This window comes from Ixodes scapularis, unplaced genomic scaffold (genome assembly GCF_016920785.2).
Source record: "Ixodes scapularis isolate PalLabHiFi unplaced genomic scaffold, ASM1692078v2 PGA_scaffold2__306_contigs__length_199485367, whole genome shotgun sequence".
NCBI classification, from domain to species: Eukaryota; Metazoa; Arthropoda; class Arachnida; order Ixodida; family Ixodidae; genus Ixodes; species Ixodes scapularis.
This window is the reverse complement of record NW_024609857.1, coordinates 113,970,910-113,987,477: the sequence shown is the minus strand read 5'-3', so window position 1 is coordinate 113,987,477 and position 16,568 is coordinate 113,970,910. Positions and strand designations below refer to the sequence as shown.

The following is a 16,568-nucleotide window of genomic DNA, read 5'->3' as shown; positions in this document are numbered from 1 at the left end:
GGTTCAAAAAGAAGTCTCATTTTACATCAACAATGATTTCCCTCGACGTTCGAGTTTTACCGCTATATGACCAACCTTAGACGTGACGCTATTAACACAAAAAAAAAAATGGCCCGTATTATTTTTCATTCATTGCATCGACAATTAGTTTTGTACTGTAATAACTGAAGGCAACACTATGACGCGGGCGCAGCCGTCAGGGACTGCGCGCGCCTTCATGTGTTATTATGCTAACGTGCGCCGTTCTACGGACATTTAGAGCGACACCACATCAGCTTTTCTGACCGCTTGCACGAGTACATCGGCGATTTCAGTATGGACTGCAAACAACAGCGAAGAATGAACATCAGTTCATTCTTCGCTGTTGTTTGCAGCTGGAACGGAGAACTTTGAAATATTCTACAGATTTATGGGGAGTAAGCTGTGAGTCATGCAAAGTATTTTGAGTGGCACTCGCGCTTCCTCAATGGCAGAACATCACTGGAAGACAAGGAGAGGTAGGACGACCGTACCCGACATCTGTTCAATTTCAAGTAATGTTCTGCCATTCTTCAAGCGCGAGCGCCACTCAAAACACCGCGCACGACTCGCTGCTTCTTTGTCATAAGACTGAAGTAATTTGCAAAAACTCTGTCCTAGATTTGCCAAGTTTGACGGAGGATTAATGTTTGCTCTTCGCTCTGGTTTGCAGCCCGTGCTGGAACTACTGATCTGTTTGTGCACTTGGCCACTAAAGTTTGTGGAGTGCAGCCGCAAATGTTTACAGAACGACGCACATGAACATTTGCGTCGTTCTGTAACACATGAAGCTTCCTGCCTTCAACGACTGCGCGCTCATCCCCGTACTGCCCTTTTTTACGCTACAAAACTAGTCTCGAAACTTTTTGACCGCACCTCGTATCTTGAAAGGTCTCATTTTATGTTTGCAAGTCTTTATCATTCCCTGAAAATTCGGTCTGTCCTTTTCCGGAAACAATACAGTTGCCATTTCAGACAATTATTTATTCCCCGAAGATATCGTCCATGAAACAGCACCGTTCCAAATTTGTCTGCATGTTTTCCTTCTTTATGCAGTAAATAATTTGAGTGTTTTGTTTTAGATTTTTTTTTGTTCAATAATGTTTTGTAGGTTTTCCTCCGGATTAGATATATAGCGGAAATAATTCGTTTAAAAATAAAGGGAATAAACATCATATTTAACAACGATACCTGTTTATTGTCATATAATTATATTCTCATGAATGACAAGTGATGCGGCGATAATAACTGGAGAAACTAAACGTTTAATGGGTCGAACTTGTGCCCAAACTTAAAAAGGAAACAGAATAAAGCAGAGCGTCGCGGGCGTCGAAGTCGGCGTGACAGCAGAGTCGAACGCTGGGGCGAAACTGACTCCGCTCGCCTTGTGGCATCCCTTTATCTACCCTCGTTGGTTTCTGGATTGTTCGGCGTAGAACATTCGGTGCGTAGAACATCCGGAACTCGATCAGACGAGGATGTTCTCGAACTTACAGAAGGCCAAGTTGAAAGAACAAATAAAAGGACAGTCCGCTAACTGGGAATCGAACCTACACCTTCCGCGCGACAGTCAAGCGCGGTAACCACTCGGCCACGCACGCGCTGGCTCGCGAACACGCGTGGCATTACTCCCCTCTTTAAAACCGAATCGTCTCGATGCGACATGGCGGAAAACAAAAGCAGCAAAACAAAAAATAATGGCAAACTACGTAGACTTGAGCAACACAATCCTATCGAGCGTATTACAAGACACAATTCACAGTCCTGTCGATCGTAGTACGGCTTGAGGCTCACGACGTGGACGACTACGGTCGTGGAGGGCGACGTGATGAAGTCCGTGTTTCGTCGGGCATCACCTCGTAGTTCAGATCCCCGAGTCGACGAAGCACTTTGTAGGTTCCAAAGTAGCGTCACAGGAGTTTCTCACTGAGACCCCGGCGGCGAATCGGTGTCCAGACTCACACCCTGTATCCGGGCTGGAAGTGGACGTCCCGACGACCAAGGTTGTAGCGGCCCCCGTCGACGCGTTGCTGGTCTTGAATCAGGAGTCGGGCGAGCTGGCGGGCTTCTTGGGCCCGTTGAGCAACCACTTGGGCGTCGTCGCTCTCATTGTCAGATGGCTCAAGGGGCAGGATGGCGTCGAGCATGGTCGTTACCTTCCGACCATGTAGCAGCTGGAAAGGTGAGAACCCAGTGGTTTCTTGAACCGCCGTATTGTAGGCGAACGTGACGTAGGGCAAGACCTCGTCCTACGTCTTGTGCTCTACGTCGACGTACATAGAGATCATGTCGGCGATTATCTTGTTGAGCCGCTCGGTCAGCTCGTTGGTCTGCGGGTGGTAAGCAGTGGTACGACGATGGCTGGTCTGACTAAGCCGGAGGATTTCTTGGGTCATATGTGCCATGAACGATAATCCTCGACCTGCAATCAGAACTTCGGGAGCGCCGTGCCGGAGGACGATGGACTCGATGAAAAACTTGTCGTCTTCCACAGCAGTCCTTGAAGGAAGGGCTTTCGTTTTGGCGTACCGCATGAGATAATCTGTGGCGACGATTATTCAATGGTTTCCCGACTTTGACGACGGAAAAGGGCCAAGCAGATCCATTCCGATCTGCTGGAACGGTGCGGTCGGGGGAGCAATCGGCTGCAGGAGACCTGCCGGCTTCGTCCGCGGTTTCTTACGTCGCTGGCACTCGTGGTACGATCAGGTGTAGAGGTGGACGGCTTTGGGGAGCTTTGGCCAGTAATACTTTTCTCGAAAGCGGGCCAGTGTTCGGCTGTAACCGAGGCGTCCGGACGTCGGGTCGTCGTGACATGCTTGAAAGATCTCTTTCGAAGGTCGGTCGGGATTACCAGCAACCGCGGTGTGTTGTTGTCCCCGAAGTTCTCTTTGTGGAGTACACCTTGTCCAATTGCGAAAGTCGGCAGTACTCGTGCGAAGACACGTGGCACGGCACTCCCGCCCCCTTCCAGGTGCTCGATTAATGCGCGCAGCTCAGGATAGTACCGTTGACGTCGTGACACGTCGTCGGTGTTCACTGCTTCTAGGAAGCGCTCGTCGTCGTTGTCGTCGCTGCAGCCGGAAGGGGTTTCGACGGGGGCTCTGGACAGGCAGTCGGCGTCGCTGTGCTTGCGGCCTAGCTGACTTGTAGTTTGTAGACCACAGTCATGTTGAACTCTTGTAGTCAGAGATTCCATCGAGCGAGGCGTCTTGACGGGTCCTTGAGCTTCACAAACCAGCAAATCGAGTGGTGGTCCGTCACCACGCGGAACGGGCTCTTGTACAAGTACGGACGAAACTTCGTATTGCCCAGTCGACCGCAAGGCATTCTTTCTCAGTCGTGGAGTAATTGTTTCCGCCTTGGACAGTGTCCGACTTGACTAGGCGATGACTCGCTCGATGCGTTCTTGCACTTGGACCAGTACTGCGCCGTCTTGCGTTACTTGCGTCCGCGTGGATCTCGCTTTCCGCATCCTGATCGAAATGTCCAAGCACAGGAGGAGTCTAGATTCGTTGTTTCAGCTCGTCGAATGCCTGCTGCTGCTCCTCGGCCCATTCGAACTTCTCGGCGTCCTTCGTGAAGTTTGTGAGCGGTGCGGAAATTTTAGCGAAATCCCGAACGAAGCGTCGATAGTAGGCGCAAAGTCCAAGGAATCTTCGCACGGCCTTCTTTTCTGTCGGCGCTGGAAATGCCGCGACGGCGCGAGTTTTCTCGGGGTCTGGGTGTACGCCTTTGTTACTAACCACGTGGCCTAGGAACTTCAGTTCGTCATAGGCGAACCGGCACTTTGACGGCTTGAGTGTGAGTCCGGCGGTCTGAATGGCTTGAACAACAGCTCGGAGTCGCCGCAAGTGCTCGTCGAAGTCACTTGAAAACACTACGACGTCGTCAACGTAGACGAGAAAGGTCTACCACTTCAGCCTTGCCAGTACCATCTCCATGACACACTGGAAAGTTGCCAGCACCGTGCATATGCCAAAAAGCATCATCTTGAACTCGAACAGGCCATCCGGCGTGACGAAGACTGTCTTCTCTCGGTACCTTTCGTCGACTTCGATCTGCCAGTAGCCGCTCTTCAGGTCCATCGATGAAAAGTATCGAGAGTGGTGCAGCCGGCCTAGCATCTCATCGATTCGGGGGAGTGGGTAGACGTCTTTCTTTGTTACCGCGTTCAGCTGCCGGTAGTCCACGCAGAACCTAAGCGTTTCGTCCTTCTTCCTAACCAGCACGATTGGAGAGGCCCACGGACTGCTTGAAGGCTGCATTATGTTGTCGTTCAGCATTTCTTACACTTGCTGTTGGATGACCTCCCGTTCTTTTAAAGAGACTTCGTACGGCGATCGGTGCACAAGGAATGCGTCGTCCTCGGTGACGATGCGATGCTTCGCAACGGTGGTTTGGCGCACCTTCGACCACGTCGCGAAGCAGTCGCTGTATTCGGCGAGGAGGTCACTCAGCTGCCGTCGTTTCGGGCCTGGAAGCTTGGCGTCAATGTCAAGCTGCGCTGGCGGCATAATGTCTTGCTGAGGTGGCGATGATTCTTCAAAAATTGCGGCGATTTCGGCGGAGTTCCGAAGTTGCTCGACGTGGCCCACAGCGGCACCTTTTGTGAGGTGTTGCGTCTCTTGTCGGAAGTTTGTCACGAGAACCACGGTGCGCCCATCCTAAAGTTTAGTCACTGCTCTTGCGACGCCTATTTCTCTTCCCAGGAGTAATTGAAGGCTGCCTACCAGAACAACTTTGCCGCAGGTAACTGCATCGGTCACAACGGGTACGCCAACACTTGATCGCGGCGGCAGGTTCACGTCCATGTCGGCAGCGACTCGGACGGCGGCTGACGCTGTTTGGCGTTTCTCTGAAGGTGGAACAGGCGTCTGCAGCGTCAATCTGTTTTCACCAAGGTCGATGACGGCGCCGTATTCACACAGAAAGTCCATGCCGAGAATAACGTCTTTGGCACAGTCTTGTTGAATGACGGATTTTACAGGGCAAGTCTCACCGTGGATCTTGACGCGGGTGGTAGATCTCCCGATTGGTGCGATGAGATGCCTTCCGGCGGTTCGTATTTGAGGTCCATCCCACGGTGTTGTCACTTTTCGCAGGCGGCGAGAGAGGTTCCAACTCAAGACTGAGTAGTCTGCCCCGGTGTCCACCAGTGCTGACGCGTCGAGGCCGTCGACAACAACGTTTAGCCTCTTAGACATCGTTGCAGGGGCATCGGTGCAATGCGGGGCGTCGGGAGAGTGGGAGCGCTCCGGCGTTTTTGGAGGCTGTTTGCTCCCGTCGTTTTCGGCAACGTCACCTCCAGGCGTTGCCGTACTTAGTTTTCCCGGCGACGTAGGGGAGATGGGCTCTCTCGGCGGGGTCGTTGCGCTGGGGACGCTGAACGTCGTGGCTTCGGGGAGCGGGCTTCACGGCGGAGAGACGACACTGGGGAGGGGCAGCGTCGGAGGTACTCCTCGATGTCGCGAGGGCGTTCATCGTATCTTGGGCGCGGGTCGCTCGGGTGGAATCCGCGCAGCCCCAGTTGTCTGTAGCGGCATCGACGGTAAATGTGGCCGGCATCACCGCAGTGAGAGAACGACGGGCGTCGATCGGCCGTCCTCCATACGTCGGTCTGTCGTGGCGCTGCTTGTTCTGGGTGGGCGTGCGCCCGATCTTCCTGGCGTCGGGAGAACTGCGGCGCTGGAGGTTCACGTCGGGGTGGTGCCGTGACCTAGCGGTGAGCTTGCGGCGGTCGTCGGGCCATGGCAGCGTAGGTCAGTGTCGGTTCTTCGGGTGCGGCCACGATGACAGGGATATCTGGTAGGAACGTTCGCTGAACCTCGTCGTCTTGGACGACCTCGGCAATGCAGATTGAGGCCGTTCGTTCAGCAGATGGCAGAAGCTTCTTAAGGTCCTCCCGGACGATGTCGCGGATGATGTCGTGAAGGCCGGGGATGCTAGGGCTGATTTCGTAGCCAGATACAGACACAGCAGCGACGCTCGAGTGCCGATGGTAGTGGCTGGCTCTTGCGAGGAGGGCACGTTCCATGTTCGTGGCCTCCGTGACAAAGTCTTCGACAGTGGATGGGGGTTTGCGAACAAGACCACCGAAGATGTCATCCTTGACACCTCGCATTAGGATCCGCAGCTTCTTTTCATCGATGGCTTGAGGGTCGGCGCGAGCAACTAGACGGAAAACATTCTCGACGAAGCTGGTGATAGTCTCGTTTGGTCCCTGTGTCCTCATTCGAAGAAGCTCCTCGGACTTCTCCCGTCGATATTGGTTGCCGAATATCCGTCTCAACGCATCCTTGCCGGCGGTTCACGAGATCAAGGAAGTCTCGCGATTCTCGAACCAGTGCCTGGCCGTCGCTTCGAGAGTAAAGTAATGACTCTCCAGGCGCTCTTCGTCCGTCCATCGGTTGTGCTGGGCCACTTGCTCGTACTGCTGTAGAAAGTCCTCGATGTCTTCATAAGGCTCACTATGCAAGGACGCGGGCGTACGGGCAGCGACGGGTAGGACAACAATGGTTGGAGTGGTCATTGTCGCGGTCTTCTTTGGTTTCTGCGGCAGGGGTCCGAGTTCCGGGGGTAGACCTTGGTTACGGTGACTTGACCGGGCCTTGGTCTGGTCTTCTGCGAAGGGTAGCCTCCCGGGGCTGAGCACGTCACTTGGCCGACGTGTTTTTGGAGGGGTACGGTCCAGGGGCATAGAATGTAAATACCCAGCACGTCCACCAACATGTCACGAATGACAAATGATGAGTCGACAATAACTGGAGAAACTAAACGTTTAATGGGGCGAAATTGTGCCCAAAAATAAAAAGGGAACAGAATAAAGCAGAGCGTCGCGGGCGTCAAAGTCGGCGTGAGAGCAGAGTCGAACGCTGGGGCGAAACTGACTCCGCTCGCCTTGTGGAATCCCTTTTTCTAACCTCGTCGGTTTCTGGATTGTTCGGCGTAGAACTTTCGGTGCGTAGAACATCTGGAACTCGATCAGACGAGAATGTTCTCAAACTTACTAAAAGGCCAAGTTGAAATACTAAATAAAAGGACAGCCCGCTAACTGGAATCGAATCTACACCTTCCGCACGATAGTCAAGCGCGGTAACCACTCGGCCACGCACGCGCTTGCTCGCCAACGCGCGTGGCAATATACATTTTATTCAAACTAAAAGCGACGTAAATTACCAGAATGAGCAATACAACTATTAAGTTCTTTTCTACTTTATTACTTGCCGCTGTAAATACGTTCTATTCAAAACTAGTTCGGGACAGTTTTTCTTCTCCCAAGCTGTAACACAACGACAATCATGCACTACGTTTCAAGCTCCGCTTATCAATTTTTCCCAACGAATTTTTTGGTAGAGAGTCAACAAGCACAACTCCTCCGTAGAGATGCTTGTGGGCAGCAAGGAGATCTGAAATAAAATACCCAATTGAAACGCATGGTCAGGTGAACCGCCGATCGCACACGCTCAGTTTTCTGTACTCAGCCTTTCCTTTAACCTATGCTTTGCTTAACACTAAAGTCTGACTCAGGTATTTCTGTTATTTCGACTGCTTTGCGAGCGCTTGTAGCAGCCGACGACGAGAGAACAACGCAGTAGCGCTATCTATCGGGTAGGTTTTGCCGTTTTTGCAAGATCAAACCTACGCTATTTATTTGAAGCCCATGGTGTAAGACTGTCTTGTAAAATATCGAAAGTTCTAGAGTGTTCCAGGACCACCCGACAGATGGCGCCAGTGACTTATCTCGTCTTAAAGGCCGACGATCAGACTCGAGATTCTGCAAGACAGAAGATCTTCCTTACCATGGAGGACAAGGAAACAGGCAACAGTGGACAGTCTAGAAGGGGGGAAAGGAGGAAGCGAAGGAAAAGTGGAATGCGCGAACTGGGTCGTTGGTCTTTAGGCGGCTCAATGTGATCGCGGCGAAGTCGACTACACTCACGCCCAAAAGTGTGGACCGGCTATTTCATGTGCCGCGGCGAAGTTTGCAGCCGCCAGGTCCGTCCTACTCCAACTGAACGGGCCCTTGTCAAGCAGGAGCAACTGCCGAAGCTATGATCTCGGATTTTATTGCCTTAGCTGCGGTGCATTTAAAGTTGAAAAAAGGTATAGCTTTAAAATGCACCCCTCAGACTTTTACCTAACGAGTTACATGTAATAACTCCTTAGTTGTACTCAATTGCATTTTATGGTAACTTTTTAAAGCTTTAATTACTTTTTTTGGTGATAACGTTCGGTGTAATTCGGTTGCTATGTCTTGTGATCAATTACAAGTAATCAATTAGATGTTTCTGTAAGAGCTAAAATTGTTGAGTTCAGTTTTTTTACGTAAAAAATCGCCGTCTGCCCCTGCGCAACTCGTTTATGTTGCACCAACGTTGGAAACTGTTTTGAACCCCTAAACAATGAAAAGATATACCGAGATACTAGAAAGATTAGGTTGTCATCGCGCGCAGCGACGTTTTCAATGTCGAGCTGCCGAGAGTGCCTCGTTTGCTATGTATGGGAACTTACACGATCCGGGTGTGCCGCGGCATAGACGACTGTGTTCTGTACTGACCTCATTTAGCTAATACAGACACCCCCTTCCCTCTCCCTCCCCTCCTTCCACCTTAAAAGAGTTCACCAGTGCGTGCTCGTATAGAAACTACTAAGGACAGAACGTCATGAAATCTAAGATTATTGTTTTTGTCTCAAAATTGGTGTTCGCACTAGTCCGCCATGTGGCTATTTATTTATCCTTGTCTCTCTTTCCCTCTATCTCTATCTCTATGTGTATCTCTATTGCTGAAGGAAGTGACGAATTCTATTAGCAATTGCTTAACATGGTGTGAATGGCAACGAGAAACACATGATAACCACTTTGAACATTTGTCTGCACTTGAGATTTCGTAATCAAAAGTTAAAAAGTAACGTGAAAAGTAATCAATTCCTTCGTGGTAATTTTTCAATTACTTTTGTGATGCAGTAGTTGATTACTGTTATCAGTTATATTTTCAATAGAGTAATTGTAATTATAATCGGTTACTTATTTCCCATGGCGCATTCATACAGCGACATGGTACCCGTGTAATTTGTAATTGAGGACATTAAAATCCGCTTCGGTGATTTCATGCACGTGCCCCAAATCCGCAAGTCTATCGTCTTTTACTGTTTCAAAACCTACTTACATCGTACTGACTTACACTATTTAGAGATATGAGGTTAGTAAAGTTAATCGGATAAAGACTAGCGATAACGTTCTGTATGCTATGCTATTATACCAAAAGGTGTAGTTAGCATTGAGAATGGGACAAGAGGTTATCGGAGTCGGAAGTCTGCACAATACTGCTGCACAGGACGTAGTATTTTTAGCAAGATTGCAAACTGCGCCATTGAATGGCCTCAGCTTCGTGGAAAGTTATTTTCTTGGTCTGCAAAATAAGTAAACAGTGTGCAAAAAGGACGAAGACGAACTCAAATAAATAGACGGCACAATGGTTTAGCTAACGACTAAACATTTATAGAAAGAAAAAAAAACACAAACGAAGTAGCCATATTATGACAAAATCAACGAGTGCAAGAACGCATTCACTTTCTAGAGCGCAGCTCTTAGGGGCCCGTTTCCGGCTTGAGCGGCGTCGGCGTCGCCGTCGCCGTCGGCGTAACTGCGCGGTGCATTATGGGTAAATTTCCCCGCTAAATCTAGTGGAAAAATTTCCCCGCTAAATCTAGCGGAAAATATTCGCCGCTAAATCTAGTGGAAAGATTTCCCCGCTAAATCTAGCGGAAAAATTTCCCCGCTAAATCTAGCCGAAAAATTTCCCCGCTAGATTTAGCGGAAAAATTTCCCCGCTAAATCTAGCCGAAAAACTTCCCGCTAGATTTAGCGGTAAAATTTCCCCGCTAAATCTAGCCGAAAAACTTCCCGCTAGATTTAGCGGAAAAATTTCCCCGCTAAATCTAGTGGAAAAATTTTCCCCACTAGATTTAGCGGAAAAAATTCCCCGCTAAATCTAGCGGAAAAATTTTCCCGCTAAATCTAGCGGAAAAATTTCTCCGCTAAATCTAGCGGGAAAAATTCCGCGCTAAATCTATCGGAAAAATTTCCCCGCCAGATTTAGCGGAAAAATTCCCCGCTAAGTCTAGCGGAAAAAGTTTCCCGTTAAACCTAGCGGAAAAATTTCCCCCCTAAATCTAGCGGAAAAAATTCCCCGCTAAATCTAGCGGAAAAATTTTTCTAGGGGGTCACGTGACCCCCCAAGGTCACATGACCCCCCCCCCCCCCCCCCCGCCCCGAGAACAGGGAACCCTCAGTACCCTTCCCTCCTCCTCCTCAAGAGCTGCGCTCCAATTCGATGTTACAGGGAGTTGTAAACGGCTTTCATTTTTTCTCTAAACTTCATTCCGCCATTTTTTTTATTGCCTAGGGTTTTAGCATTTCGTAGCTGTTTTGTATGTGCCCTGTCTTTGATGACTTGGTTCACGCAATAATTTACTCGAACGCACCCCTACTTTGTCGTAGGTTCCCATCACCAATACAAAATATATCCTTTGTATCAATATACGTTAACCACGTTAGCCTCGGGTTCAGACTTTCTAGAGCGGCATCACTCTACCTCACGCTGACATCTGTACATCATGTTTTATATACCGTGACCAGATCGGAGAGCTTTATGATCACGTCACAACATTGCTTTAGTTTGGTCTCAAATATTTGTTCGGCGTAATTTCCGCTTACGCTTTCTGGTTGATTTGTAGTTATTAGGTTCACCGAAAAGAAGACCTCTGTAATCTTAAGGCACCTAGCAATATATTATTATTATTGGGGTTATTATAACAAGGTGGTGAACTGGGCGAGCTGGTAGAAGTTTGACATGGTGGTTGTAACAGCTTCAAAAAACGAGGATGATAAAAGGAATAGACACGATGGAAGGACTTTTTTTTTAACTCGCGCAGCCAGAACGCCTTTTTAAACTGCACTTGACACCGGAAATAAAGGCTTCGCTGATGGGCAGGGAGAGCGCAGAGGTGGTCGTTTTCGGAAAGTTCTGAAAGAACAACCTATCTTTCAGCAACAGTTGCAACAGCAATTGTGTGAAATGAAACCTGTGGAAGCTCGCTGCCAGCTGAGGGACGATACTCATTAGGAAATAAGTCTTAAAGGGACACTGACTAGGTATTTATGCTCGCCAAGGTTTTCATTTGTACGTGATATATGAGAGCCCAATTACCCAGAACTAAATTTGCGGCTCGAAGTTCGTTTCCTTTCCTCCCGAAAGCCGCCTATCAGGAACTAGCCGGTTTGAGTCGCGTTCGTTCTATTCCCCGTATGCACATGTCTTTTTCTATGGTTTAGACACAACCACAAAATAGAATCAAAGTCGTGGGTCATCGAGGGCACATACACCAATATTCGAAATACAAAAGAAATATAATACCCATGTTTTGTAGCTTATAAAAAGCTGCAAATACCTCAATTTGGGGGGAAACGGTATCACAGTTGCGTGACTTCCGCCAACATTTTCCTCCTCAGTCCAGTGTAGGTTTAGGCTTCGAGAAGTTGTGTTTTTTGGCTTTATTAAAACTATATCGCTGTAGCAAAATACTGATTGCGTAGTCTTCTAACACCATAATAAATCGCTTGGCAAAAAAAATCTTTTTTTAGGGGGGGGGGGGGGGGGTATTAGTGTTTTTTTTTTTAAGGGGCCCTGCAATCGTATGTAAGCATCTACCTTTTTTGTGGCTTTCAAGTTTCTTGGGGTTCGGGCGAGCCAGCGGGCACGGAGGGAGTAACTAAATATCGGTGGGTCATATTTTCACTTTATGACGCGGAAACCTCCTCCACCTACGGGGGCGATCCGCGATGCTTAAAGGGGCAGTCAAGCGGTTTTTGGAGAAGCTACTTTTTGGTGCGATGGCGTTAAGGAAGTGTCAGTGAATGAGTATCTTCAGTTTTAGAAGTCAGAACCGCCTATTAATCACGCAGGAATAAAATACGTGCGGACTCTTTTCTGTACTTGCGAGGGCCAATGAAATTATCGTATGTTTGAAAATTTTGGCGGTCTTTGTAAAGTTTCGCTAAGGAAACAATTTTCAGTTCATTTAAATATGTTGTGCATGATAATTTCACAAGACGTAAAATATTTCTAGTTTAGAATACGCGATACTGCAATTATCGTTTCACAAACAAGGGACTACGTTTTCTTTTTGCCTTCCTCCGCGTAGGGTGAATTTCCCGTTCCCTCGGGATGCGCGGAAGCGCGCGTATCATGAACTCTTTCCCTCCGGGTTTTCGGGAAGTGCGTTTGTGTCCGCCCGTCCTCCCGAGGCGAAATTCAACGTCGCGACATCGTTTGACATCACGTACCAGAGGTTACGCTGCGATGCCAAACGTTTGTTTGGTTACGACTTGCCCCAGCCGCAAATCGAAGAACGCCCGAAAAGGCCTGCGTTTCGTCGTCCTGCCGAAGGATGAACCTCGGAGAAGCACGTGGTTACGTCGCGCCGGCCGCCAAGACGACACCCAGAACTTGCCTATGACGCCCCGTTTTTGTCACGACCACTTCGACCAAAGTGAGTTCTTCTGCGCGGAGGACACGGGTTGTTCACAGCTTCGATGGAACGCGATGCCGACGGTTCTGCTTCCAGTCGAGGACGTGATCGAGGCATCTCCGCTGAAGCGCCAGAAAGTCGTGGTAAGTTAGTTTTTTTTTTTTTTTTTCGCGGCATAGCTTTTGTGGGGAGTTCCGAAAATCTTAGAAGCCACGTGTTCGGAACAAGTTGCAAGACGAATTGCGCGTGCACGCGAAGCTTATGAGCAGGAGCTGTCCACGTAAAGGGATTTATTTGGACAGTGACCGAACACGGACGCACCGATACCCACGAAAAGTGCAATCGATACGTAATGTATAATAATAGATAATCCCAGTGCCAGTAGTGTCGTCAAGATCAGTTATTTACTGTTTTATGGAGGGTTAGTCTCAATATTTCGGACCCCGGAAGGTCGCAGCCTAATTTTGTTTTCACAAGCAACAGTAATGCCATTACTGTGCACACTGTGATCCGTCGGCACCAGATGAAATAGAACAGGAGCGCGTGAGCGTCTTTCACGGTGGTCTTTGGCGAAATAAGGGTGGGTGGAATATATACGGAGTGCAAGTGCGTCTACTGTTCGCGTATCTCATGCGTTCGTTTACAACCGACATGTGCCCACGTGCTCTTGTTTGCCATCTGAGATCAACCAGTGGCAGCGCGTACCTGGCTGCTTCGTAAACGTGTGTTTCTTGCGTATTCTCTAAATTGCGCGTTGATTGGCACGTTGTTTATGCGTATTTATGTTTTCCCGGAAGCTCGTACAAACTCTCTCCTACGCGAAAGGCGCATTTTGGTTCACTTGCACGCCGTATTATGCGCTGCTTTGTTTCCATTCTTTTGGTCCCGATAGTACATGTTGCGCGTTGAAAAATAGAAGGAAATGATTGGGTTACAAAGATGTGGCAAATGCAAGACTATTTTTAATTCAGAAAATTGCCCTCCCCCCTTACTTTTACTGCTTGCCAAGCTTGTACCATTGCAAACTGTTACGAGTAATGAAAATCATGTTTGCAGAACATATCCCAAGAACTAGGCAGATGATGCATAATACCACTGTGTCACCATGAGATTCAATAAATAAATACTCATCTTTCTTCAAACAAATATTCCGCAGGGCAACGACACTGGTGCCACCAGTCGGGTACTAGTGCCTTCTAGCAGTCCTGAGCATCAGGACAATGGTGCTGTGGAGCCTGCCACAACAGGTCAAGGTGCTCGTAAGTACTTCCGGAAATCAGCGTTCATATAGAGGTTACAAGTCTGTAATTTTTAATTGTAGCAGCGACAAACACCCTTGCTGTGGTAGCAGCTGCACCACCAGTAGCTGCACCACCAGCAGCTGTACTACCAGCGACAGCCATTGCCATGGAGGAGGCAGTTACACCACCAGTAGCTGCACTACCAGCAGCTGCACCACCAGCGACAGCCATTGCTGTGGAGGAGGCGGTTCCACTAAGTCCGCTAAGCCCTGGAGCCACCAGCATCTCATCGGGATCCGATCTGACATACTCCCCAAGTCGTGACGAAGATTTTGAGAGGTAAGCTGTTCTTGTTTACATTCCGTTTCGTTTCTAAATATTTTCTTGATTCTGCTGCAGCAATCAATACACACCAGGCCCACCAGAGGGGGAGCGACAGTTCCTCGTGTTTGAGAGCTGCCTGAGGGAGCTGTTCAGCACCTGCCAGGAGTGTTCAAGGCCCTGCAACACCACAATCACCCCCCTGGGCACACTGATCAAGGTGAAAAGCATCTGCCCCCTGAGTCACGAGCGGATATGGGACAGTCAGCCTCTCATGAACGGGAGGGCAGCTGGAAACATCCTGCTGTCCAGCCACCTGCTGTTCTCTGGATCAAATGTCACAAGCACCTTGAGGATGCTGCGCCACATGAACGTGGAGGTCTTCAGCGATCAGACCTTCTACACGTATCAGAAGAGCCTCCTGTTCCCTGCAATCGACGAAGTGAGCAATATTTCAAAGGGTCTTAGTTGCTTTCTGTTTTTTTTTTCTTAGTGGTGCTTAAATAGGTAGATCTGAAGGCAGAGAAGGGTGAAATCTTAGTTGAAAAATGACTAATGCACTTTAGTTTTTGTAAACAAATACTGCAACATAGCCAGGGTTGACTACTAAATATTTATTTACTTGTGTATTTAGGAGGTACTGAAATTACAAATAAGCAAGTTTTATTTTATTGTGCACAGATAACCATAACTTTGTAAGGTTCACCTGGTTTGAACAGCAACAATCATTTACATTAACAGGTCTACCTGCAAGAACAACAGGATCTGTTCAGACAGCTGGAGGACCAGGATGTTGACATCACCAGCGATGGCAGATTCGACTCTCCTGGGTTCTCTGCCAAGTTCCTGAACTACACTGCACATGTTCAGCAGATCAACAAGATCCTCCACTCCATCCAAGTCCAGCTAGGAGAGGTAAGAAACCTGATATGAGCGAAAATATAAACACTGCTTTGCTGGTCGCATAACTCGATTAAAATATGCCACACCTCTGCTTGTAGTCGGAGCGAGCCATGGCAAGTGTCAACATGGAGAAGGAGGGCCTCATCAAGCTGCTGGAATTCTTCAAGGAGAAACGTACGTGCACTCAGTCAAGGCTCAGCAGCTACGCAGCAAATTCAGCAACCTGAGCTCACATTTAGTTTTATTATTGCAACTTTCTGGAACGATATGGTGCAGTTATCCATGTAAAATCCTTGGGCACTGACCGCCACCCTGCCATACGAAAACACATGGAGGTGCACGAACCTGGGACCGCCCACTACTTCGACATTTGGCACATCTCCAAGAGTAAGCAATTTTGACAAGTATTGCATTTAACCTACATTTTCAGGGAAATATGCTGCAGGTTGATCTGAGTTATCTCGTCAAATCTTAGGTGTGAAGAAAAAGCTGAACGCAGCACGAAAACGAGCTGGATGTCAACCGCTAGAAGAGTGGACGCAGGCGACCACCAACCACATGTACTGGTCTGCCATGGCTGCGGGAGGCAACAGGGAGTTGCTCGTCGAGATCTGGCTGAGCATGCAGAACCACGTCATCGACAAGCACACTGGTCACGGGGGCAGCTACACGCGGTGTGTGCACAACGAGATTCTCGAAGCCACAAAAATGTGGATGGATCCCAGTAAGTTATTGCCTTCATAGCCTAGTTTGCTTTTCCTAAACCACATTCTTCAGACTCCCCGGCCTACACTCACTACAAGCAGATCACTGGGAACAAGCGCCTCCTGAAGGACCTGGCCCAGATGTCCCCCCACGGCCAGACATTCGCCCTGGAATCCTTCCACAGCGTCCTCATTGACTTCGCTCCCAAGTCCCGGGCATTCACTCCAGAAGGCATGCGTGCAAGGTAATATTAAGATTAAGCTGCATTAATGTTTAATCAGTTTGCATATAATCGTTTATCACCTGAACCTACTACGACCTGACTTAGTCCTTTTCCCCAACGACTAGATATTGGTCTCTCAAAGTACAAGAGAAACGGTCGAATGACAATTATAATTGCAAACATCATCCCTAATAAAACACCATTTCACTGCAGGACTCGAGTGGCAATCTTGCATTTCAATGAGAACGCTGATCGCTGCCAAGCTGAGACGCAAGAGGGCAAGCCACGCTGAGCGGTGAAAACATCCAAAGCACGCAAGGGCCACCACACAGCTTGTCCTGTCAAGACAGCACCCAGCTACAGTAAGTGTGGCATTCATTTTATGGTCGTTGACTTGCTCGGTCATTTGATCAAGTGAAAAAAAAGAACCTTCAATTCCAGGCTACGTTCACAAGCTCGTAGAGGAGGTGATCGCAATCAATAGTCGATGGCGGTGTCTTGCTACTGCGGCGAAGGCCAGCACAAACATCTTTCCGGCGCCCATGACTGCGGCCTTTGCCAGGCCTTCAATGGAGGAGTTAGTGGAAGCACGGAGGTCCCGCTTCGGCCGTACTCTGCAGTAA

The 16,568-nt window shown here is 48.8% G+C and overlaps 1 pseudogene; it reads left to right on the top strand.

Annotated features, from left to right (window-relative positions):
* Positions 1-13,959: 13,959 nt before the first annotated feature.
* LOC120836232 lies at positions 13,960-16,568 on the top strand (annotated as a pseudogene).